The sequence below is a fragment of the Salmo trutta genome, chromosome 3 (genome assembly GCF_901001165.1).
Source record: "Salmo trutta chromosome 3, fSalTru1.1, whole genome shotgun sequence".
Classification (NCBI taxonomy): Eukaryota; Metazoa; Chordata; class Actinopteri; order Salmoniformes; family Salmonidae; genus Salmo; species Salmo trutta.
Window position 1 is genome coordinate 1,705,403 of NC_042959.1, and position 26,510 is coordinate 1,731,912.

At 45.2% G+C, this 26,510-nt stretch overlaps 1 pseudogene; it reads right to left on the reverse strand.

Annotated features, from left to right (window-relative positions):
- Positions 1 to 6,208: 6,208 nt before the first annotated feature.
- LOC115163847 (zinc-binding protein A33-like) lies at positions 6,209 to 22,846 on the reverse strand (annotated as a pseudogene).
- Positions 22,847 to 26,510: the final 3,664 nt, after the last annotated feature.

A 26,510-nucleotide genomic window follows, 5' to 3' on the forward strand; every position in this document is an offset into this window, starting at 1 on the left:
AAAATAAAGAACAAAAACCCCTCTCTATGGCCAGGGCGTTACACACACGTGTTCATCTAGCTGCTGTTGTCTGTCTGCGTCTGTAATACCTCGCCACAGGGCTAACACACTCATAACTATGATAATGGCGTTCGTGTGTAACAAACCACAACCAATAACAACAAGGAAAACATCTGGTAATCTGTCGGTTTCAACGATGAATGTTATTTCGGTTTACTGTGGATTCTTGAGTGAATCAGAAGTCTGAGTGTTTAGGGGAAGACTCTGAGACATGAGGGACAGGCAATGCTAACCATGCTAACATGAATACTGCTAATACAAATGGAATAATCAACGAGGGGCTCTACGTTCTACAGAAATTATCCGACGTGGAAGGTGTGTGCAGCGTGTTAATAATAAAGAGAAGTATTGTTTGTCATCAACAATGTTGTTGTTATTTCCGTCACGGATATCACCATCATCATTATCGTACAATGTGACGATAATGATGTGTATTGTCACATGACAGACTCTGTCCATATATTTCCTGTGATGATAATGATGTCTACTGTCACATGACAGACTCTGTCCATCTATTTGAGTTTATTTGAGTTTATTTTATTTTTACAGGGACAGTGCACATTAATCAACGTTTCAGTAAAAGTGCAGGTTTTAGCCAGCCGGCTAATTTTCAACAGTACAGAAGAAGTTATCACAGCAGTAGTAATTTTCAACCGCAGTCCCTGGGCAGGTTATTAAAAACAATTACAATACAGACAATCAATGAGCAGTGAGCACACGCAGAGCAACATAGGACAAGCAAGACATAGCATACAGACAGAGCAACATAGGACAAGCAAGATGTAGCATACAGACAGAGCAACATAGAACAAAAAGCAACAAGACAAAATCCATAAAAGCAACTAAGTGTTTCCATACCTCACAAGCTACAGACAACAGACAACATGGAAAGCGGCAATACACAGCTAGGGATTATGTTCACAAATCTGATTGACCTTCATCCATGTCTTCATGCATTTTGTAAAAGTGTGATATGTGGTGCAGTTATGTGTGTCTGATGGCAGTGTATTCCAGACATGGGAAGCTCTCACAGAGATAGCAGATTGACTGAAGGTGCTTTTCCTTAAGGGAACTATCCAGTCACCTCTCATGGCAGACCTTGTGGATCTGCTGCCATATGTTTGGGTTTTCTGTTCAACTAAAATACTGAGTGGAGGGGGAGCTAGGCCATTTAGGATCTTGAATACAAGACATGCGTCGGTGTATTGCACCAGATTTTCCCAACTCAGGAGCTCATGCTTTCTGAGGATGTAACAGTGATGATGGCTATTGGGCTTCCTATCGAGCACTTTGAGAGCCTGTTTGTAGACAGACTGAATGGGTTTTAATGTTGTACAGCAAGCTTGGGTCCAACTAGTCAAGCAGTATGTTAAGTGGGGGAGTATCATCGATTTGAAGTACAGTCTTGCTACCTCTGTGGTCAAACAATTTCGTATAAATCGGAAATTAGCTAGGTTGAATTTGGTTATTTGAATTACCTTTTTCACATGCTTTTTAAAAGAGAGGTTGGAATCAAGTATGATGCCAAGGTACTTAAAATCAGATACCACCTGGAGCTTCTCCCCTGACACATAGACATCTGGCTCAGTAGCATCTGTTGCCCTCTTTGTGAAGAACATGCAAACAGTTTTTTTTCACATTGAGATGCAAACACGAGTCACTGAGCCACTTTGTAACCTTGACCATTACAGTAGTGAGTTCTTGTGCAGCTTGTTGTTTGCTCTTTGCATGCACATATATCACTGTATCATCTGCATACATTTGAACTTCAGACCCAGTACAGACAGAAGGCAGATCATTAATGTACAGGCTGAACAGGAGGGGCCCCAGTATTGACCCTTGGGGCACGCCCACATCATAGCTAAGAGTGGGCAACAGCTCACTGCTCACTCTGACAAACTGAGTTCTGCCTTCAAGGTATGATTTCATCCATCTCAAGGCATCGGGGGGAAAAGTTGAACTTGGACAATTTTGTGATGAGAATCTCATGGTTAACAGTATCGAAAGCCTTCCTTAGGTCCAGAAACACAGCCCCAACAACACCCCCTTTGTCCATCTTGGACTTGACATTTTCCAGAAGAAAGCAGTTGGCCGTTTCTGTGGAGTGATTCGCTCTTAAGCCAAACTGCATGGAGTGTAATGTGAAGGGGCTGTTGTTGAGGTGGGAAATCATCTATTTCCTGTGATGTCACCAGAACACTAGTCACTACCCCCTAGCAACAGTCTGGAGGTCTGATCTCTGTTCCCCCTAGCAGCAGTCTGGAGGTCTGATCTCTTTTCCCCCTAGCAACAGTCTGGATGTCTGATCTCTGTAACCCCTAGCAACAGTCTGGAGGTCTGATCTTTGTAACCCTTAGCAACAGTCTGGATGTCTGATCTCTGTTCCCCCTAGCAGCAGTCTGGAGGTCTGATCTCTGTAACCCCTAGCAACAGTCTGGAGGTCTGATATCTGTTCCCCCTAGCAACAGTCTGGAGGTCTGATCTCTGTAACCCCTAGCAACAGTCTTGAGGTCTGATCTCTGTAACCCCTAGCAACAGTCTGGAGGTCTGATCTCTGTTCCCCCTAGCAACAGTCTGGAGGCAGCATCCATACTGTCCCTGTTCCTGGCCATCCTGCACAGTGCTGACCATAACCCTCCTGGGGCCAGTTAGTTACCCAGCTAGAAGGCTGCAGGCCTAATCCCCTACCCTCCCTCCTGTCAATGTGTTTGTGTGACCTCTGACCCTTGCAAGAGGAAACAGGAAGTGGTTGAGCGGTGTGTTAGAGGAGATAACTGAGGTGCATCCTTGCTGGGTGACTGGGCAGGGGGATGTCAGGGATGTTCCTCAGGGTTACAACACACTTCCCCCTCCAATGTGCACTGTGCTAACCCGACTACAGCCCCCGAGGCCTGGCCTGGTTAGTTACAGCTACGCTAACCCCGACTACAGCCCCCCAGGCCTGGTTAGTTACAGCTACGCTAACCCCCACTACAGCCCCCCAGGCCTGGTTAGTTACAGCTACGCTAACCCCCACTACAGCCCCCCAGGCCTGGTTAGTTACAGCTACGCTAACCCCCACTACAGCCCCCCAGGCCTGGCCTGGTTAGTTACAGCTACGCTAACCCCCACTACAGACCCCCAGGCCTGGCCTGGTTAGTTACAGCTACGCTAACCCCCACTACAGCCCCCCAGGCCTGGCCTGGTTAGTTACAGCTACTCTATCCCCCACTACAGCCCCCCAGGCCTGGCCTGGTCAGTTACAGCTACATCCTCGTCAACGTCTACAACATGCAAGTGTGTTTATGTGTTTGTTTTTGCTTTGATGAGGTAAGCTCTTCAACATTCCCTCATCCCAAGGCTACGACCGTGCAGAGTCATGAACATGGAGGAAATTTACATTTACATTTTAGTCATTTAGCAGACGCTCTTATCCAGAGCGACTTACAGTAGTGAATGCATACATTTCATACAATTTCATACATATCATACTTTTTTTTTTTTTTTTCTGTGCTGGCCCCCCGTGGGAATCGAACCTACAATCCTGGTGTTGCTAACACCATGCTCTACCAACTGAGCTACAGGGAAGAAATCATATATATCATTTTTTTTTCATATTAATTGTCAGTTTGTCTGTCAAAAGTTCAATCACCACTTCATTGTTTCTGGACAAGCTGCGTACAACAAAAAGGCTGCCATATTGGGCTTTATTTTTTATTGGACAATCGCTGTCTGTCATGTAAACAGACGAATCCCGTTGAAAACCATTGACTCAAACTGTAATTTGCAGACACAAAATCTGTGTTGCAGTAGTCAAAAACAGGTCATCAGAAAGCTATGCTGAGAACTGAAGACCATAGATGCCACGACTTCCGCCGAAGTCGGTCCCTCTCCTTGTTCGGGCGGCGTTCGGTGGTCGGCGTCACCGGTCTTTTAGTCATCGCCGATCCACTTTTCATTTTCCATTTGTTTTGTCTTTGTTTTCTACACACCTGGTTTCTATTCCCCAATTACATGTTCATTATTTAACCCTCTGTTTCCCACATATTTAGTGTACGTGTTTATTGATTGTTCATGTCGGTACTTGTCGGCTGGTTATATTTGCCGGGTTATGAATTTACGCCCGTTATTTTCGAGTGACCGGTATTTCTCCGCACTTTGAGTATTGTCTGTATACTGGTGCTGTCGTGGAATTAAATACCTTGTACACTCATTTCTGCTCTCCTGCGCCTGATTCACTGCACCAGTTAACCACCGCCTGACAAAAGACATCAGACATGAGAACTGTTGAGATCTGAAGACCATAGACATCAGACATGAAAACTGTTGAGATCTGAAGACCATAGACATCAGACATGAGAACTGTTGAGATCTGAAGACCATAGACATCAGACATGAGAACTGTTGAGATCTGAAGACCATAGACATCAGACATGAAAACTGTTGAGATCTGAAGATCATAGGCATCAGACATGAGAACTGAAGACCATAGACATCAGACATGAGAACTGTTGAGATCTGAAGACCATAGGCATCAGACATGAGAACTGTTGAGATCTGAAGACCATAGGCATCAGACATGAGAACTGAAGACCATAGACATCAGACATGAGAACTGTTGAGATCTGAAGACCATAGACATCAGACATGAGAACTGTTGAGATCTGAAGACCATAGGCATCAGACATGAGAACTGTTGAGATCTGAAGACCATAGGCATCAGACATGAGAACTGTTGAGATCTGAAGACCATAGGCATCAGACATGAGAACTGAAGACCATAGGCATCAGACATGAGAACTGAAGACCATAGACATCAGACATGAGAACTGTTGAGATCTGAAGACCATAGGCATCAGACATGAGAACTGTTGAGAACTGTGTTGGTCAAAGAAGGCAACTTGATTTGGTTCATTGTTTATTTTCATTGACATCTTCATTGACAGAGTTCCTCTGTCCAGTGTCTATGTCCATATGCCCATCTTAATCTTTTCTTTTTATTGGCCAGTCTGAGATATGGCTTTTTCTTTGCAACTCTGTCTAGAAGGCCAGCATCTCGGAGTCGCCTCTTCACTGTTGACGTTGAGACTGGTGTTTTGCGGGTACTATTTAATGAAGCTGCCAGTTGAGGACTTGTGAGGTGTCTGTTTCTCAAACTAGACACTCTAATGTACTTGTCCTCTTGCTCAGTTGTGCACTGGGGCCTCCCACTCCTCTTTCTATTCTGGTTAGAGACAGTTTGCGCTGTTCTGTGAAGGGAGGAGTACACAGGGCTGTACGAGATCTTCAGTTTCTTGGCAATGTCTCGCATGGAACAGCCTTCATTTCTCAGAACAAGAATAGACTGATGAGTTTCAGAAGAAAGGTCTTTGTTTCTGATCATTTTGAGCCTGTAATCGAACCCACAAATGCTGATGCTCCAGATACTCAACTAGACTAAAGAAGGCCAGTTTTAATGCTTCTTTAAGTCAGTACAACAGTTTTCAGCTGTGCTAACATAATTGCAAAAGGGTTTTCTAATGATCAATTAGCCCTTAAAAATGATAAACTTGGATTAGCTAACACAACGTGCCATTGGAACACAGGAGTGATGGTTGCTGATAATGGGCCTCTGTACGCCTATGTAGATATTCCATAAAAAATCTGCAGTTTCCAGCTACAATAGTAATTTACAACATTAACAATGTCTACACTGTATTTCTGATCAATTATATTTTATTTTAATGGACAAGAAATGTGCTTTTCTTTCAAAAACAAGTACATTTTTAAATGACCCCACACTTTTGAACGGTAGTGTATATGTACATATTCTCATTCACCCCTTTAGATGTGTGTGTATTAGGTAGTTGTTAGGGAATTGTTAGATGTTACTGCACTGTCAGAACTAGAAGCACAAGCATTTCTCTACACTCGCATTAACATCTGCTAACCACGTGTATATGACAAATAACATTTGATTTGATTTGATAAAATGAATTGATATCGAGCATTTTGGTGATTTAGACTTGGGAAGCTCAGACAGTAGCTAGTATTACATCAACTGGCAAATCAAGAGCCAAGGATCAGAGAAACCCATCTCAAAGACACCAGTCAGGACCAGGGGTAGCGTGCAGGAGCATTATGGGCTGTGGTTTCTGACTATAGTCATTGATACACCAGTCTTCTACACCTATTGTTGACACATCTGTCCTAACAGGTCGACAGGAGGATAGTGCAGCAGCTGTATGGGCTGTGGTTTCTGGTTAGTATCATTGACACAGGGGCTAAAGAACGGCAGAACTCTGCCTCTGGGGCCGTTACTAAAGGAGTACAGGAAACTCATGTCATCAGCGTTATAGAAGGACACCTTCCCTCTCGTCACAGTCCAGGAACACCCCCTATCCTCTGGGGAGACCACCCAACCTGCAGGATACAACATGGAGGGGAGAGAGAAACAAGATGTTATCAGGTGAAGCAGTTCTCGATCAATGTGTTTTAAAGAGTCACTTTAGCTCCAATACTCTACGGGTCTCACATACACGCTTAGGAAAAAAAAGAGTTCCAAAACAGTTCTTGGCTGTCCCCACGGGAGAACCCTTTGAAGAACCCTTTATTGGTTCCAGGTAGAAACCTTTCGGGTTTCATGTAAAACCTTTCGTTGGAGGGGTTCTACCTGGAACCCAAAAGGGTTCTTCAAAAGGGTTCTCTCGTGGGCACAGCTGAAGAAGAGTGTCCCCTGGAGTTTCTCTAAACCCTGAAGTGTCACTGCTGTACTGCAGAGGATCCCACCTGGAGCCGTGTCCAGGGCTGTGTGCCTGCAGAGTACTGGTCTCCCTCTCTCAGTCGTAGGGTCCAGTAACCTCTCTCAGGACTCAGCTTGACCCGGGCCCGACAGTCAACCCTCTCAAGCTGTCTCACTACACAAAACAGGAGATAGACTAGTGTCCTGTCCAGAGGGTGTCCTGTACATCAGAAACAGGAGATAGAGTAGTGTCCTGTACATTAGAAACAGGAGATAGACTAGTGTCCTGTCCAGGGGGTGTCCAGTACATCAAGCTGTCTCACTACAGAAACGGGAGATAGACTAGTGTCCTGTCCAGGGGGTGTCCTGTACATCAGAAACAGGAGATAGACTAGTGTCCTGTCCAGGGGGTGTCCTGTACATCAGAAACAGGAGATATACTTGGACAAGGCTACTTTACAATACAGAAACATTAGTAACACACACACACACACACACACACACACACACACACACACACACACACACACACACACACACACACACACACACACACACACACACACACACACACGAATCTACCTCCCAGAAGTGGCGTCCATATTGGAAGCCCTGAGGGCCGGACCTGAGGGGAGAAGGGTTACATGAAGGTCGCTTTCCAATTGGTCATTTTATTCTATGTAATTTTACAGGGAGATCAACAACGAGGCCCAGGTCTCTTTTTCCAGTGAGCCCTGAAGTGACCTACATAGAAAATACATGCCTTAATGCTTTATAAACAGCCGTAGTATACACGCAGCATAAAAAAACAAAAACAGGATACAGCATCTTGTAAACAACCGTAGGATACAACGTCTTTAAAACAACATCTTTAAAACATCTTTAAAACAACATCTTTAAAACAACATCTTTAAAACATCATCTTTAAAACAACATCTTTAAAACAACATCTTTAAAACAACATCTTTAAAACAACATCTTTAAAACAACCCTAGGAGAGAACATCTTTAAAACAACCCTAGGAGAGAACATCTTTAAAACAACATCTTTAAAACATCATCTTTAAAATAACCGTAGGAGAGAACGTCTTTAAAACAACAGCAGGATACAGCGGTTTCTGGCTTTAAAACAACAGTAGGATACAGCGGTTTCTGGCTTTAAAACAACAGCAGGATACAGCGGTTTCTGGCTTTAAAACAACAGCAGGATACAGCGGTTTCTGGCTTTAAAACAACAGCAGGATACAGCGGTTTCTGGCTTTAAAACAACAGTAGGATACAGCGGTTTCTGGCTTTAAAACAACAGCAGGATACAGCGGTTTCTGGCTTTAAGTGACGCTGGACTTGGTTCCATGTCTAAGAAACTAAAAACAGTTCTCCCTAGAGTAACAAAGTACATGAAAGACAAGCCAGTCCTGAGATCGTGTTGGATATATGCTGACTACACTGGCCACTCTTAGATGCTGACTACACTGGCCACTCTTAGATGCTGACTACACTGGCCATTGCTAGCTAATATGTCCTGGGAGATGACCATTCGGTTGCTATTTTACCTGAAATCCATATGGTCCTTTTCTGAGCTGGATCTTTGTAGAATTTTGACCCGGAGTCATACATCCAATTATCAACACGAAAAAAGCTGGGCATCTAGCATTCTGAGCCAAAGCATTCTAACAGTCTAATAAATACATTATTATTGCAAAAATATATATAATTTGGTTGTGTTTATGAAGGTTTTAGGTTGGCCAATAATTATAACACACGAAAAGAAAGGTTGGGACTTGCAGTGCATCACGTGTTTCAAATAGAACCAAGTTTTATTTTAGAGCTTGGCTTAGCAGACGCTCATTCATACACCCAAACGGTGTGGGTGAAATGATTGAATAACAAGTGTACAATTATTTTTGCAACGCTCACGCATGCAACAGGTGTGGTTTGCATGGTAACCCTAACTGGTGTGGTTTACATGGTATCCCCAACAGGTGTGGTTTGCATGGTATCCTAACTGGTGTGGTTTGCATGGTATCCCTAACAGGTGTGGTTTGCATGGTATCCTAACTGGTGTGGTTTGCATGGTATCCCTAACAGGTGTGGTTTGCATGGTATCCCTAACTGGTGTGGTTTACATGGTATCACCAAGAGGTGTGGTTTGCATGGTATCCCCAACTGTACAAGCGCAGGCTTTTGCTCCAGGCTAGCAGACAATTAAAACAAATCTCACAAGAAATGTCATGCACGTGTCCAAAATGTGGCTAAACAGCTTATTTACATCCCCACAGATGTATTGTTGTTGGAGGTAGAACAACAAAGCCATAATTACTAATATAACTTACTATATACTGAAATAAAATATAAACTCAGAATGATACAATTTCAAAGATTTTTACTAAGTCACAGTTCATAAGGAAATCAGTCAACTGAAAGAAATGAATTAGGTTCTAATCAATGGATTTCACATGACTGGGCAGGGGCCCAGCCTTGGGTGGGCCTGGGAGGGCATAGGCCCACCCACATCCAAAATTTATTTTTGATACTGTCGCAAAGCTAACTAAAAAGCAGCATTCCCCAAGAGAGGATGGCTTTCACTTCAGCAGTAATAAATTCATGAACTTCTTTGAGGAAAAGATCATGATCATTAGAAAGCAAATTACGGAAAGCAAATTACTCCTCTTTAAATCTGGGTATTCCTCCAAAGCTCCATTGTCCTGAGTCTGCACAACTCTGCCAGGACCTAGGATCAAGGGAGACACACAAGTGTTTTAGTACTATATATCTTGTCACAATGATAAAAATAATAATGGCCTCTAAAACTTCAAGCTGCATACTGGACCCTATTCCAACTAAACTACTGAAAGAGCTGCTTCCTGTGCTTGGCCCTTCCATGTTGAACATAATAAACGTCTCTCTATCCACCGGATGTGTACCAAACTCACTAAAAGTGGCAGTATTAAAGCCTCTCCTGAAAAAGCCAAACCTTGACCAAGAAAATATAAAAAACTATCGGCCTGTATCGAATCTTCCAATCCTCTCAAAAAAAATTGAAAAAGCTGTTGCACAGCAACTCACTGCGTTCCTGAAAACAAACAATGTATACGAAACACTTCAGTCAGGTTTTAGACACCATCATAGCACTGAGACTGCACTTGTGAAGGTGGTAAATGACCTTTTAATGGCGTCAGACCGAGGCTCTGCATCTGTCCTCGTGCTCCTAGATCTTAGTGCTGCTTTTGATACCATCGATCACCACATTCTTTTGGAAAGATTGGAAACCCAAATTGGTTTACACGGACAAGTTCTGGCCTGGTTTAGATCTTATCTGTCGGGAAGATATCAGTTTGTCTCTGTGGATGGTTTGTCCTCTGACCAATCAACTGTAAATGTCGGTGTTCCTCAAGGTTCTGTTTTAGGACCACTGTAGTTTTCACTATATATTTTACCTCTTGGTGATGTCATTCGGAAACATAATGTTAACTTTCACTGCTATGCGGATGACACACAGCTGTACATTTCGATGAAACATGATGAAGCCCCAAAATTGCCCTCGCTGGAAGCCTGTGTTTCAGACATAAGGAAGTGGATGGCTGCAAATGTTCTACTTTTAAACTCGGACAAAACAGAGATGCTTGTTCTAAGTCCCAAGAAACAAAGAGACCTTCTGTTGAATCTGACAATTAATCTTGATGGTTGTACAGTCGTCTCAATAGAACTGTGAAGGACCTGGGCGTTACTCTGGACCCTGATCTCTTTTGACGAACATATCAAGACTGTTTCAAGGACAGCTTTTTTCCATCTACTTAACATTGCAAAAATCAGAAACTTTGTCAAAAAATGATGCAGAAAAATTAATCCATGCTTTTGGCACTTCTAGGTTAGACTAGTGCAATGCTCTACTTTCCGGCTACCCGGATAAAGCACAAAATAAACTTCAGTTAGTGCTAAACACGGCTGCTAGAATCTTGAGTAGAACCAAAAAATTTGATCATATTACTCCAGTGCTAGCCTCTCTACACTGGGATTCTCTGCCTCTAAGCCTGTTACAGGGGCTGAGTCACTGGCTTACTGGTGCTCTTCCATGCCGTCCCTGGGAGGGGTGCATCACTTTAGTGGGTTGAGGCATTGACATGATCTTCCTGTCTGGGTTGGCGCCCCCCTTGGGTTGTGCCGTGGCGAAGATCTTTGTGGGCTATACTCGGCCTTGTCTCAGGATGGTAAGTTGGTGGTTGAAGATATCCCTCTAGTGGTGTGGGGGCTGTGCTTTGGCAAAGTGGGTGGGGTTATATCCTGCCTGTTTGGCCCATTTCGGGGGTATCGTTGGATGGGGCCACAGTGTCTCCCGACTTCCCAACTGGAATACTGTCGACAAGAATAAACACTTTGAATACCATACAATGGACTTCCCAACTGGAATACTGTCGACAAGAATAAACACTTTGAATACCATAGAATGGACTTCCCAACTGGAATACAGGGATTTTTCTGCCATTGAAATCCTTCTGCATACTTACAGTTGAAGTCAGAAGTTTACGGAATGATTTGATTAGTGTAGTGTTAGCTAGCTACATAGTTGTCTTTGCTGTCTTTGTATCTAAGATAATTGTGTAGTTTAGAGTAATTATCGAGGTTAGCTAGCCAGGTTAGCTAGTGTTAGCTAGCTACATAGTTGCCTTTGTATCATGATAAGGTGTAGCACTGAAACTATCGAGGTTACCTAGCCAGTTACACTTTCAAACAAAGTCAACAACGCAGCCACTGCTAGCTAGCCTACTTTACCAGCCAGCAGTACTGTATCATTTTAGTCATTTTAGTCAATTAGTTGTCTTTGTCATAGTTTGTCATAGTTTGATAATTGTGTAGTTTAGAGTAATTATCGAGGTTAGCTGGCCAGCTATTTTTCGTCCCCCGCGACGCCATTTCCAAACCTAGCCAACTATTACCGACGAGCAGCATTGTAGAAATGAAATACATTACAAAGGAACGTCTTGATTAGTGTTATGTTAGCTAGCTACATAGTTGCCTTTGTATCATGATAAGGTGTAGTACTGAAACTATCGAGGTTACCTAGCCAGCTACACTTTCAAACAAAGTCAACAACGCAGCCACTGCTAGCTAGCCTACTTCACCAGCCAGCAGTACTGTATCATTTCAATCATTTTAGTCAATAAGATTTTTGCAACGTAAGCTTAACTTTCTGAACATTCGAGACGTGTAGTCCAATTGTCATTCCAATCTCCTTTGCATTAGCGTAGCCTCTTCTGTAGCCTGTAAACTATGTGTCTGTCTATCCCTGTTCTCTCCCCTCTGCACAGGCCATACAAACGCTTCACACCGCGTGGCCGCTGCCACTCTAACCTGGTGGTCCCAGCGCGCACGACCCACGTGGAGTTCCAGGTCTCCGGCAGCCTCTGGAACTGCCAGTCTGCAGCCAACAAGGCAGAGTTCATCTCAGCCTATGCTACCCTCCAGTCCCTCGACTTCTTGGCGCTGAGGGAAACATGGATTACCACAGATAACACTGCTACTCCTACTGCTCTCTCCTCGTCTGCCCACGTGTTCAGGTCAGCGGGGTGGTGGCACTGGGATCCTCATCTCTCCCAAGTGGACATTCTCTCTTTCTCCCCTGACCCATCTGTCTATCGCCTCCTTTGAATTCCATGCTGTCACAGTTACCAGCCCTTTCAAGCTTAACTTCTGACCCACTGGAATTGTGATACAGTGAATTGTAAGTTAAATAATCTGTCTGTAAACAATTGTTGGAAAAATTACTTGTGTCATGAACAAAGTAGATCCCCTAACCGACTTGCCAAAACTATAGTTTGTTAACAAGATATTTGTGGAGTGGTTGAAAAAATGAGTTTTATTGACTCCAACCTAAGTGTATGTAAACCTCCGACTTCAACTGTATATACAGTGCATTCAGAAAGTATTCACACCCCTTGACTTTTTCACATTTTGTTACAGCATTATTCTAAAATGGCTAAAATTATTATTTTTCATCAATCTACACGCAATACCGCATAATGACAAAGAGATAACAGGTTAAGACATTTTTGCAAATGTACATAAGTATTTAGACCCTTGTCTATGAGACTTGAAATTGAGCTCAGGTGCATCCTGTTTCCATTGATCACGCTTGAGATGTTTCTATAGCTTGATTGGAGTCCACCTGTGGTAAATTCAATTGATTGGACATGATTTGGAAAGGCACACACCTGTCTATATAAGGTCCCACAGTTGACAGTGCATGGCAGAGCAAAAAACAAGCCATGAGGTCAAGGAATTGTCTGTAGAGCTTTGAGACAAGATTGTGTCGAGGCACAGATATGGGGACGGGTACCGAAAAATTGCATTGAAGGTCCCCAAGAACACAATGACCTCCATCATTCTTACATGGAAGAAGTTTGGAACCACCAACACTCTTCCTAGAGCAGGCCACCTGGCCAAACTGAGCAATCGGGAGAGAAGGGCCTTGGTCAGGGAGGTGACCAAGAACCCTATGGTCACTCTGACAGAGCTCCAGAGTTCCTATGTGGAGATGGGAGAACCTTCCAGAAGGACAACCATCTCTGCATCACTCCACAAATCAGACCTTTATGGTAGTGTCCAGATGGAAGCCACTCCTCAGTAAAAGACACATGACAGCCCACTTGGAGTTTGCCAAAAGGCACCTAAAGGACACTCAGACCATGAGAAACAACATTCTCTGGTCTGAAGAAACTGAACTCTTTGCCCTGAATATCAAGCGTCACGTCTGGAGGAAATGTGGCACCATCATTACGGTGAAGCATGGTGGTGGCAGCATCATGCTGTGGAGAGGTTTTTGGGAAACTAGTCAGGATCGAGGGTGAGATGAATGGAGCAAAGTACAGAGAGCTCCTTGATGAAAACCTGCTCCAGAGCACTCAGGACCTCAGACTGGGGTGAAGGTTCACCTTCCAACAGGAGAACGACCCTAAGCACACAGCCAAGACAACACAGAAGTTGCTTCTGGACAAGTCTCTGAATGTTACTGAGTGGCCCAGCCAGAGCCCGGACTTGAACCCGATCGAACATCTCTGGAGAGACCTGAAAATAGCTGTGCAGTGACGCTCCCCATCCAGCCTGACAGAGCTTGAGAGGATCTGCAGAGAAGAATGGGAGAAACTCCCCAAATACAGGTGTGCCAAACTTGTAGCGTCATACCCAAGAACAATCAATGCTGTAATTGCTTCCAAAGGTGCTTGAACAAGCACTGAGAATAAAGGATCTGAATACATAGGTAAATGTGATATTTCAGTTTTAAATGTACACATTTGACGGGGAAAAAAATAGAATACTTTTCAGAATAAGGTTGTAACAAAATGCAATCTCCATAGACAAACATTGGTAGAAGAATGGCCTTACTGAAGAGCTCAGTGACTTTCAAAGTGACACCGTCATAGGATGCCACCTTTCCAACAAGTCAGTTCATCAAATTTCTGTCCTACTAGAGCTGCCCCGGTCAACTGTAAGGACTGTTATTGTGAAGTGGAAACGTCTAGGAGCAACAACGGCTCAGCTGTGAAGTGATAGGCCACACAAGCTCACAGAACGGGACCGCCGAGTGCTGAAGCGTGTAGCATGCAAAAATAGTCTGTCCTCTGTTGCAACACTCACTACCGAGTTCCAAACTGCCTCTGTCAGCAATGTCAGAACAAGAACTGTTCGTCGGGAGCTTCATGAAGTGGGTTTCCATGGCCGAGCAGCCGCACACAAGCCTAAGATCACCATGCTCAATGCCAAGTGCCGGCTGGTGTGGTGTAAAGCTCACCGCCATTGGACTCTGGAGCAGTGGAAACACGTTCTCTGGAGTGATGAATCATGCTTCACCATCTGGCAGTCCGACGGATGAATCTGGGTTTGGAGGATGCCAGGAGAACGCTACCTGCCCCAATGCATAGTGCCAACTGTACAGTTTGGTGGAGTAGGAATAATGGTCTGGGGCTGTTTTTCATGGTTCAGGCCTTAGGCCTTAGGCCTTAGTTCCAGTGAAGGGAAATCTTAACGCTACAGAATACAATGACATTCTAGATGATTCTGTCCTTCCAACTTTGTGCCAACAGTTTGGGGAAGGCCCTTTCCTGTTTCAGCATGACAATGCCCCCGTGCAAAAAGCAAGGTCCATACAGAAATGTTTTTTTCGAGATCGGTGTGGAAGTACTTGACTGGCCTGCACAGAGCCCTGACCTCAACCCCATTGAACACCTTTGGGATGAATTGTGACGCCAACTGTGAGCCAGGCCTAATCGCCCAACACCAGTGACCAACATCACTAATTCTCGTCACTGAAAGGAAGCAAGTCCCCCGCAGCAATGTTCCAACATCTAGTGGAAAGCCTTCCCAGAAGAGTGGAGGCTGTTATACCAGCAAAGGGGGGACCAACTCCATATTAATGCCCATGATTTTGGAATGAGATGTTGGACGAGCAGGTGTCCACATACTTTCGGTCATGTAGTGTATAGGCCTACTTGGATTTCTATAAATCCTGAAGAACTTTTCAATACCTCTACTAGTCCAGTCTGGTGCGTGGTGGTAGCAGCCTCATGCAGGACCCTCCTGCTGTGATCCAGCTGACTGACAGCCTCTCTGACGACCTCCAGGTGGCGCTGCAGCTGTTCCAGAGCCGTGCTGCTGCTCCCTCCGCAGCCGTTCCAAACACACACTCCTCCTCCTCCGCAAGGAACGCCCGCAACACCTGGAACTCCCCTTGGATCCGCACCTGCAGCTCAGAGCCAATTCTCTACAGACAGATGGGAGGGAGAAGGATGGACGTCAAACTGGATATATGGTGACACCATCAATAAATCAACTCCATTAAATTAAATGTCCCTCTGGCAATAAAAAGTTGACTGACTGAACGATTGACGATGTATCAATAGTCGTGTGTGTGTGTGTGTGTGTGTGTGTGTGTGTGTGTGTGTGTGTGTGTGTGTGTGTGTGTGTGTGTGTGTGTGTGTGTGTGTGTGTGTGTGTGTGTGTGCGCGCACGCGTGTGTGTGTCTGTGGGCATCACTTGAGATTAATTGACCTAAGAGTGCACACACACACACGCATGAATCAGGAAACACACACGGACAGAGACATATACACACTAATAACCAAGCACATCCGCCCCATATACACACACAGTAATAACCAAACCCCATCCATAAGGAAGGAACAAATAACTCTTATCTCCTAACTACAGTCCTCAACTTTAACACACTAATGGTCTGAACCAAACACGCCACAAATATGTCGAAAGATTCAAGCCTTTAGAACTTAATACTAATTATCCTTCAATATATGTATTTGTCAAACATGACTGGCGTTTAGACAATATTTAAGTAATTCATTAAGTCTCATTAAAGTTTGACTACATTTTCTGGCTCCTACGTCATGTTAGCATCGGTTTGGACATTCGGCTGTAGCCAGTATTCATATCGTCATGTCTGAATACCCACACATGCAGTCAGAGCCAGCCCTAGCAGTGGCTCCCAGGTCTGAGTACCTTAACATGCAGTCAGAGCCAGCCCTGGCAGTGGCTCCCAGGTCTGAGTACCTTAACATGCAGTCAGAGCCAGCCCTGGCAGTGGCTCCCAGGTCTGAGTACCTTAACATGCAGTCAGAGCCAGCCCTAGCAGTGGCTCCCAGGTCTGAGTACCTTAACATGCAGTCAGAGCCAGCCCTGGCAGTGGCTCCCAGGTCTGAGTACCTTAACATGCAGTCAGAGCCAGCCCTGGCAGTGGCTAACCAGGTCTGAGTACCTTAACATGCAGTCAGAGCCAGCCCTGGCAGTGGCTCCCAGGTCTGAGTACCTTAACATGCAGTCAGAGCCAGCCCTAGCAGTGGCTCCCAGGTCTGAGTACCTTAACATGCAGTCAGAGCCAGCCCTGGCAGTGGCTCCCAGGTCTGAGTACCTTAACATGCAGTCAGAGCCAGCCCTGGCCTGCATACCCCCCCCCCCCCCCCTTCCTGACAGCAGAGAATAATTACATTTTCTACAATTCCACACATTTTGCCATGGGGCACAGAGAAAATATTGCAATTCTGTAACTATTCAAAAGCAATTTTACTACTTTTGCCATTACGCGGTGATAAACGTTTGCAGTTTTTAATATGATATCTGAGTGACTAACAAAACCAAGGGTTGGAAACAATTCAGGGAACAGAAGAGAAAACCTTAAAAGAACAACATTTGCCAATGCAAAGCGCTCACTATTTTTCAAATGTCTGCCTGCCTGCCAGCTAAACACATCTCTGCAACTGTGTGTGTAGGCAAAAGTCTCCTACTGATGATGTAACAACCTGCCCTTCCCCCTCTATAGTCTCCTACTGATGATGTAACAACCTGCCCCTCCCCTCTATAGTCTCCTACTGATGTTACAACCTGCCCCTCCTCCATAGTCTCCTACTGATGATGTTACAACCTGCACCTCCCCCTCTATAGTCTCCTACTGATGTTACAACCTGCCCCTCCCCCTCTATAGTTTCCTACTGATGTTACAACCTGCCCCTCCCCCTCTATAGTCTCCTACTGATGATGTTACAACCTGCGCTCCCCCTCTATAGTCTCCTACTGATGATGTTACAACCTGCCCCTCCCCCTCTATAGTCTCCTACTGATGTTACAACCTGCCCCTCCCCCTCTATAGTCTCCTACTGATGATGTTACAACCTGCCCCTCCCCCTCTATATTCTCCTACTGATGTTACAACCTGCCCCTCCCCCTCTATAGTCTCCTACTTATGATGTAACAACCTGCCCCTCCCCCTCTATAGTCTCCTACTGATGTTACAACCTGCCCCTCCCCCTCTATAGTCTCCTACTGATGTTACAACCTGCCCCTCCCCCTCTATAGTCTCCTACTGATGATGTTACAACCTGCCCCTCCCCCTCTATAGTCTCCTACTGATGTTACAACCTGCCCCTCCCCCTCTATAGTCTCCTACTGATGTTACAACCTGCCCCTCCCCCTCTATAGTCTCCTACTGATGTTACAACCTGCCCCTCCCCCTCTATAGTCTCCTACTGATTATGTTACAACGTGCCCCTCCACCTCTATAGTCTCCTACTGATGTTACAACCTGCCCCTCGCCCTCTATAGTCTCCTACTGATGTTACAACCTGCCCCTCCCCCTCTATAGTCTCCTACTGATGTTACAACCTGCCCCTCCCCCTCTATAGTCTCCTACTGATGATGTTACAACCTGCCCCTCCCCCTCTATAGTCTCCTACTGATGTTACAACCTGCCCCTCCCCCTCTATAGTCTACTAGCCTACTACTGACATTTTGTATTTCTATGTTGGGTTTGTTTGGGATGATCTCCAGTTAGAGGCAGCTGGTCCTCGTTGTCTCTAATTGGAGATCATACTTAAGTAGGGTTTTTTTCCACCTGGGTTTGTGGGAGATTATCTTTGAGTTGTGTATGTTTCACCTCTGCGTCACGGTTTGTTGTGTTTTGTCATTCAGTTTATTTATGTATTGCATAGTTTCACAGTATAAATAAAATGCGGAATGACACACACTCTGCACTTTGGTCCGCTTCTTCTTACGACAGCCGTGACAGGGGAGAGATGTTTAATTAGAAAATAATGGATAAACTTATTCAACGCTACATAAAAATACTTTAGTTATCACGTTTCACATTGGATTTATTAACTACAAAAAGGTAAGACGTGTTTTAATTCTGGCGCCGCTCTGTACACACAAACTTGTTAGCTAGCTAGTTTAGATCCAACGTTAAAACAACTCCGAAGTTCAATGACATTCAAAGTTCCTCCGTAAAAGCCGGTCCATCCGTAGGCATAATTCTGTGGGCCTAATTCAGATAACGCATGTCATAGCAAGATGATACCCAGCGCTTCAAAGCAAGTTTCCCCCTCCACCTGCAAAATGTCAAGTCTCATCTCGTGCCCTGTACTTACATGTTAATGTCAGTCTCACCAGTTGCCCATCCCCCTCTATATGGATCTGCAGTCTTACAGGGTCACCAGTTGCCCATCCCCCTCTATAGTCTATATGGATCTGCAGTCTTACAGGGTCACCAGTTGCCCATCCCCCTCTATAGTCTATATGGATCTGCAGTCTTACAGGGTCACCAGTTGCCCATCCCCCTCTATAGTCTATATGGATCTGCTGTCTTACAGGGCCACCAGTTGCCCATCCCCCTCTATAGTCTATATGGATCTGCAGTCTTACAGGGTCACCAGTTGCCCATCCCCCTCTATAGTCTATATGGATCTGCAGTCTTACAGGGTCACCAGTTGCCCATCCCCCTTTATAGTCTATATGGATATGCAGTCTTACAGGGCCACCAGTTGCCCATCCCCCTCTATAGTCTATATGGATCTGGATCTGCAGTCTTACAGGGCCACCAGTTGCCCATCCCCCTCTATAGTCTATAGGGATCTGCAGTCTTACAGGGTCACCAGTTGCCCATCCCCCTCTATAGTCTATATGGATCTGCAGTCTTACAGGGTCACCAGTTGCCCATCCCCCTCTATAGTCTATATGGATCTGCTGTCTTACAGGGCCACCAGTTGCCCATCCCCCTCTATAGTCTATATGGATCTGCAGTCTTACAGGGTCACCAGTTGCCCATCCCCCTCTATAGTCTATATGGATCTGCAGTCTTACAGGGTCACCAGTTGCCCATCCCCCTCTATAGTCTATATGGATCTGCAGTCTTACAGGGCCACCAGTTGCCCATCCCCCTCTATAGTCTATATGGATCTGCAGTCTTACAGGGCCACCAGTTGCCCATCCCCCTCTATAGTCTATATGGATCTGCAGTCTTACAGGGTCACCAGTTGCCCATCCCCCTCTATAGTCTATATGGATCTGGATCTGCAGTCTTACAGGGCCACCAGTTGCCCATCCCCCTCTATAGTCTATATGGATCTGCAGTCTTACAGGGTCACCAGTTGCCCATCCCCCTCTATAGTCTATATGGATCTGGATCTGCAGTCTTACAGGGCCACCAGTTGCCCATCCCCCTCTATAGTCTATATGGATCTGCTGTCTTACAGGCACACCAGTTGCCCATCCCCCTCTATAGTCTATATGGATCTGCAGTCTTACAGGGCCACCAGTTGCCCATCCCCCTCTATAGTCTATATGGATCTGCAGTCTTACAGGGTCACCAGTTGCCCATCCCCCTCTATAGTCTATAGGGATCTGCAGTCTTACAGGGTCACCAGTTGCCCATCCCCCTCTATAGTCTATATGGATCTGCAGTCTTACAGGGTCACCAGTTGCCCATCCCCCTCTATAGTCTATATGGATCTGCAGTCTTACAGGGCCACCAGTTGCCCATCCCCCTCTATAGTCTATATGGATCTGCAGTCTTACAGGGCCACCAGTTGCCCATCCCCCTCTATAGTCTATATGGATCTGCAGTCTTACAGGGTCACCAGTTGCCCATCCCCCTCTATAGTCTATATGGATCTGGATCTGCAGTCTTATAGGGTCACCAGTTGCCCATCCCCCTCTATAGTCTATATGGATCTGCAGTCTTACAGGGCCACCAGTTGCCCATCCTCCTCTATAGTCTATATGGATCTGCAGTCTTACAGGGTCACCAGTTGCCCATCCCCCTCTATAGTCTATATGGATCTGCAGTCTTACAGGGTCACCAGTTGCCCATCCCCCTCTATAGTCTATATGGATCTGCAGTCTTACAGGGTCACCAGTTGCCCATCCCCCTCTATAGTCTATATGGATCTGCAGTCTTACAGGGTCACCAGTTGCCCATCCCCCTCTATAGTCTATATGGATCTGCAGTCTTACAGGGTCACCAGTTGCCCATCCCCCTCTATAGTCTATATGGATCTGCAGTCTTACAGGGTCACCAGTTGCCCATCCCCCTCTATAGTCTATATGGATCTGCAGTCTTACAGGGCCACCAGTTGCCCATCCCCCTCTATAGTCTATATGGATCTGCAGTCTTACAGGGTCACCAGTTGCCCATCCCCCTCTATAGTCTATATGGATCTGCAGTCTTACAGGGTCACCAGTTGCCCATCCCCCTCTATAGTCTATATGGATCTGCAGTCTTACAGGGTCACCAGTTGCCCATCCCCCTCTATAGTCTATATGGATCTGCAGTCTTACAGGGTCACCAGTTGCCCATCCCCCTCTATAGTCTATATGGATCTGCAGTCTTACAGGGTCACCAGTTGCCCATCCCTGGCATTAAGGCAAAGAAAGAAATATGAAGGTAGAGGAAAGTGACCTTTGGTTGGAGATGATGCGTCCAAAATGGCACCCTATTCCTTATATAGTGCCTACCACCCTGGTCATAAGTAGTAGTGCACTATAAATGGTATAGGGTCATTTGGGATGAACACGAGTAAATTGTCATTACACTGTGCTGCTTGGTCAAACAACGCGCCTTCACTACCTCAGCAGCCAGGGATGGAGACAGAAAGGGGGTGGTGAGGGGAGAGAGAGACAGAGAGAGAGAGAGAGTCAGAGAGAAAACGAAAGAGTAACAGACAGAGACGAGAAGCCATTTTTTTTCTCCCAATTCCTTAACTCAAAGGTCACTTTCCTTTCCTGCTTTGATATGACGACCAGGGTCTGAAGGCACAGTGATGCCAAAACATTGTTTGTTTTCCCAATACATTACTGGAAGCAAGTATATAGATTGCGTCACTATTTATTTTTACAGCTGTCAGTTTACTCGCTGTTAGTCAGCCCCACTACCAATTTTTTGGGGTGTGAGCCAACTCATGCTTTTCATTAGTACAATAATAACAACAAAACACCACCACACAAAATAACAACCCACCTCATACCAAACCACCTCAAACCAACCAACACCAAACCAACCCACCACAAACCAAACCAACCCACCACAAACCAACCCACCACAAACCAAACCACCTCAAACCAACCAACACCAAACCAACCAACACCAAACCAACCCACCACAAACCAAACCAACCCACCTCAAACCAACCCACCTCAAACCAAACAACACCAAACCTACGCACCACAAACCAACCCACCACAAACCAACCCAACACAAACCAACCCACCACAAACCAACCCACCTCAAACCAACCAACACCAAACCAACCCACCACAAACCAACCCACCTCAACCAACCAACGCCAAACCAACCCACCTCAAACCAAACAACACCAAACCAACCCACCTCAAACCAACCCAACCCACCTCAAACCAAACAACACCAAACCAACCCACCACAAACTAAACCACCTCAAACCAACCCACCACAAACCAACCCACCTCAAACCAACCCACCTCAAACCAACCCACCACAAACCAACCCACCTCAAACCAACCCACCACAAACCAACTCACCTCAAACCAACCCACCTCAAACCAACCCACCTCAAACCAATCAACACAAAACCTATGCACCACAAACCAACCCACCACAAACCAAATCACCTCAAACCAACCCACCTCAAACCAACCCACCTCAAACCAACCCACCTCAAACCAACCCACCTCAAACCAAACCAGCTCAAACCAAACAACACCAAACCAACCCACCTCAAACTAACCCACCTCAAACCAAACCATCTCAAACCAATCAACACCAAACCTACGCACCACAAACCAACCCACCACAAACCAAATCACCTCAAACCAACCCACCTCAAACCAAACCAACCCACCACAAACCAACCCACCTCAAACCAAACAACACCAAACCAACCCACCTCAAACCAACCCACCTCAAACCTACGCACCACAAACCAACCCAACTCCACAAACCACACCAGGTGCACAACGCAAAAGACAACCCTCTCTTAAAATGACCAACTCACCTCTATATTCTTGGCATAACAGTACGAGGCGAAGGCCCTAACCTTCTCCACCATGGCCGTCACCAGATAGTTGGTCTGGAAGTGTTTTGGTGGTGAACTCCTTCGTACACTGGGGACAGGAAACCGGTGTCTGGGTAACCCCCTCCATAGGTACTGATACAGTGCTTACAGAAGTGGTGCATTCACCCCAGCATCACTGGCTCAGTAAAGAGGTCACGGCAGATAGCACGGGTGAAGTCTTCTCTGAGACTGGACCGGCTCTTACTGTTGGGAGCCGCCGAGGACATGATGAGGACTATCTGTTCTTTTATAATGAGGTACTTCAGTTCATAGACAGGTTAGAGGCAGACCACAGGGCTGGTAGCTAAGAGACTGGAGGATGAGAGAGCGAGAGAGACAGAGAGAGAGAGAGAGAGAGAGACAGAGAGAGAGAGACAGAGAGAGAGAGAGAGAGAGAGAGAGAGAGACAGAGAGACAGAGAGAGAGACAGAGAGAGAGAGAGAGAGAGAGAGAGAGAGAGAGGCACGAGAGAGAGGCACAGAGAGTGGCACAGAGAGAGAGAGAGACAGAGAGCGAGAGAGACAGAGAGAGACAGAGAGAGAGAGAGAGAGAGAGAGAGAGAGAGAGAGACAGAGAGAGAGAGAGAGAGACAGAGAGAGAGAGAGACAGAGAGACAGAGAGACAGAGAGAGAGGCACAGAGAGAGAGGCACAGAGAGAGGCACAGAGAGAGAGAGAGAGACAGAGAGCGAGAGAGACAGAGAGAGACAGAGAGAGAGAGAGAGAGAGAGAGAGAGACAGAGAGACACAGAGAGAGAGAGGCACAGAGAGAGAGGCAGAGAGAGGCACAGAGAGAGAGGCAGAGAGAGGCACAGAGAGAGAGAGACACAGTCAGATAATGCTTTTTTGTGTTGCTAAAACACAGACACATCCCTTTAACCTCTTATGGCTAGGGGGCAGTATTTTCACGGCTGGATAAAAAACGTACCCGATTTAATCTGATTATTAGTCCTGCCCAGAAACTAGAATATGCATATAATTATTAGCTTTGGAGAGAAAACACTCCAAAGTTTCTAAAACTGTTTGAATGGTGTCTGTGAGTATAACAGAACTCCTATGGCAGGCAAAAACCTGAGATGGTTCTGTTCAGGAAGTACCCTGTATGACCATTTATTTGCTTTCTTTGACATCTCTTCCAAAAACTGCCCATCCCCGCATTCTGCGCCATGCTCGTGGCCGAGATTTAGCGTTGGGATAGTGTCTAGAACGCACGAACAAAACGTCTTGATGGAACATAACGATGGATTATTTGGGACCAAACCTACATTTGTTATTGAAGTAGAAGTCCTGGGACTGCATTCTGACGAAGAACAGCAAAGGTAATAACATTTTTCTTATAGGAAATGTGATTTTGGTGAAGGCTAAACTGGGTGGGTGTCTAAATAGCTAGCCCGTGATGGCTGGGCTATGTACTTAGATTATTGCAAAATGTGCTTCATCCGAAAAGCTATTTTAAAATCGGACATATCGAGTGCATAGAGGAGTTCTGTATCTATAATTCTTAAAATAATTGTTATGCTTTTTGTGAACGTTTATCGTGAGTAATTTAGTAAAATCACCGGAAGTGTTCGGTGGGAATGCTAGTTCTGAACGTCACATGCTAATGTAAAACGCTGGTTTTTGATATAAATATGAACTTGATTGAACAGACATGCATGTATTGTATAACACAATGTCCTAGGTGTGTCATCTGATGAAGATCATAAAAGGTTAGTGCTGCATTTAGCTGTGGTTTGGGTTTATGTGACATGATATGCTAGCTTGAAAAATGGGTGTCTGATTATTTCTGGCTGGGTACTCTGCTGACATAATCTAATGTTTTGCTTTCGCTGTAAAGCCTTTTTGAAATCGGACAGTGTGGTTAGATAAAGGAGAGTCTTGTCTTTAAATAGCTGTAAAATAGTCATATGTTTGAAAAGTGGAAGTTTTCGGATTTTAGAGGAGTTTGTATTTCGCGCCCCGCCCATCATTGGATATTGGAGCAGACGTTCCGCTAGCGGAACGTGTAGATGTAAGAGGTTTTAAGCTTATTCCCATCAGTACAGTAACTGTACGCCTAGCTACACTGACAGACTCTGTGATATCAACTGACAGTAGGCTATTAGTTTACCCCGTTAGCTTTCTAAACTCGTCACCATCTATTGTGCAATTTATCAAAACACAAACTGTGTTTTCAGCCAGGTTGCAATATAAACATCAGCCTTCGGAGAGAGGGCACCTCTGGGTTTAGAAACCCTGTGGTTATAGTTAGCTGGCAAGCTAATGAGCATACTAACTAGCTAGCTAATGCAACGTTTTTTTTAAATGTTTTTTTTTGGTTTGTTGCCAGATGCTAGCTAGATTTCAGACAGCAACAGAGTCAGGGTTTCCATAACAATGACTACGAGTACTCAAAACTACCCACCCGTAAGGTTCTGAAAACTACCCACCCGTAAGGTTCTGAAAACTACCCACCCGTAAGGTTCTGAAAACTACTCACCCTCATGGTTCTGAAAACTACCTCATGGTTCTGAAAACTACCCACCCTCATGGTCTGAAAACTACTCACCCTCATGGTTCTGAAAACTACCTCATGGTTCTGAAAACTACCCACCCTCATGGTCTGAAAACTACTCACCCTCATGGTTCTGAAAACTACTCACCCTCATGGTTCTGAAAACTACCTCATGGTCTGAAACTACCCACCCTCATGGTCTGAAACTACCTCCACGCAAATGTATCTAAAAACTTTTTACGTTTTAGTCATTTAGCAGACACTCTTATCCAGAGAGACTTACAGTAGTAAATGCATACATTTCAGTTCATGCATTTTTTTTTTTTTTGTACTGGCCCCCCATGGGAATCGAACCCACAACCCTGGCGTTGCACTACCAACTGAGCCACAGGGAAGACTGAGGCTCAGTTGCTCTCTACTGCGCCTGAAGTCATTTTCCTGTGCTTTGTCACCGTTATTTCTTATCACGCATCAGTTCTAGCACGTTAATATGTTTTGTGGAGAAAGAAAAAAAAAAGGTTGGAAATAGGTGTCTCCATTATGACAATCTAAATAGCCTACCTACAACAGGGTAAAAAAAAGGGTTGCCAGGACGTGCACGTGCGCGTGCTGCTCTGTTTCCTCTCAGTCAAATGACATGCTGACCAGAGCGCTTGCGCTATCGCACAACAAGTCGATTTTGTTCTCACACACCAGACGCGATCAGGACACGCGGGTTGAAATATCAAAATGAACTCTGAACCAACTATGTTCATTTGGGGACAGGTCGAAAAGCATTAAACCATTTATGACAATTTAGCTAGCTAGCTTGCTGTCGCTAACTAATTTGTTCTTGGGTATAAACATTGGGTTGTTATTTTACCTGAAATGCACAAGGTCCTCTACTCTGACAATTAATCCACAGATAAAAGGGTAAACTGAGTTAGTTTCTAGTCATCTCTCCTCCTTCTTCTTCTTCTGTGGACTTTATATGGCAGTTGGCAACCAACTTTAAGGTGCATTGCCACCACCAACTGGACTGGGGTGCGGACCTCAGTTCATCTTTCAATCACCCACATGGGTATATGCTCCTAACAACCAATGAGGAGATGGGAGGTGAGTATATGCTCCTAAAAACCAATGAGGAGATAGGAGAGGCGGGACTTGCAGCGCGTCACAAATAGAACCATGTTCTATTTTAGCGCCTGGCAACGTAGACGCTCGTTGGCGCGCGCGAGCAGTGTGGGTGCAATAATGATTGAATAACATGTACAGTGGGGGGAAAAAGTATTTGATCCCCTGCTGATTTTTTTAAATTGAATAACATGTATGTGTAAATATATTTTTCAAAGCTCGTGTCAGTATGTGACTCACCTGCAACACACAGCCCTCTGGCTCTCCCTACTATTCTCTCACTCAG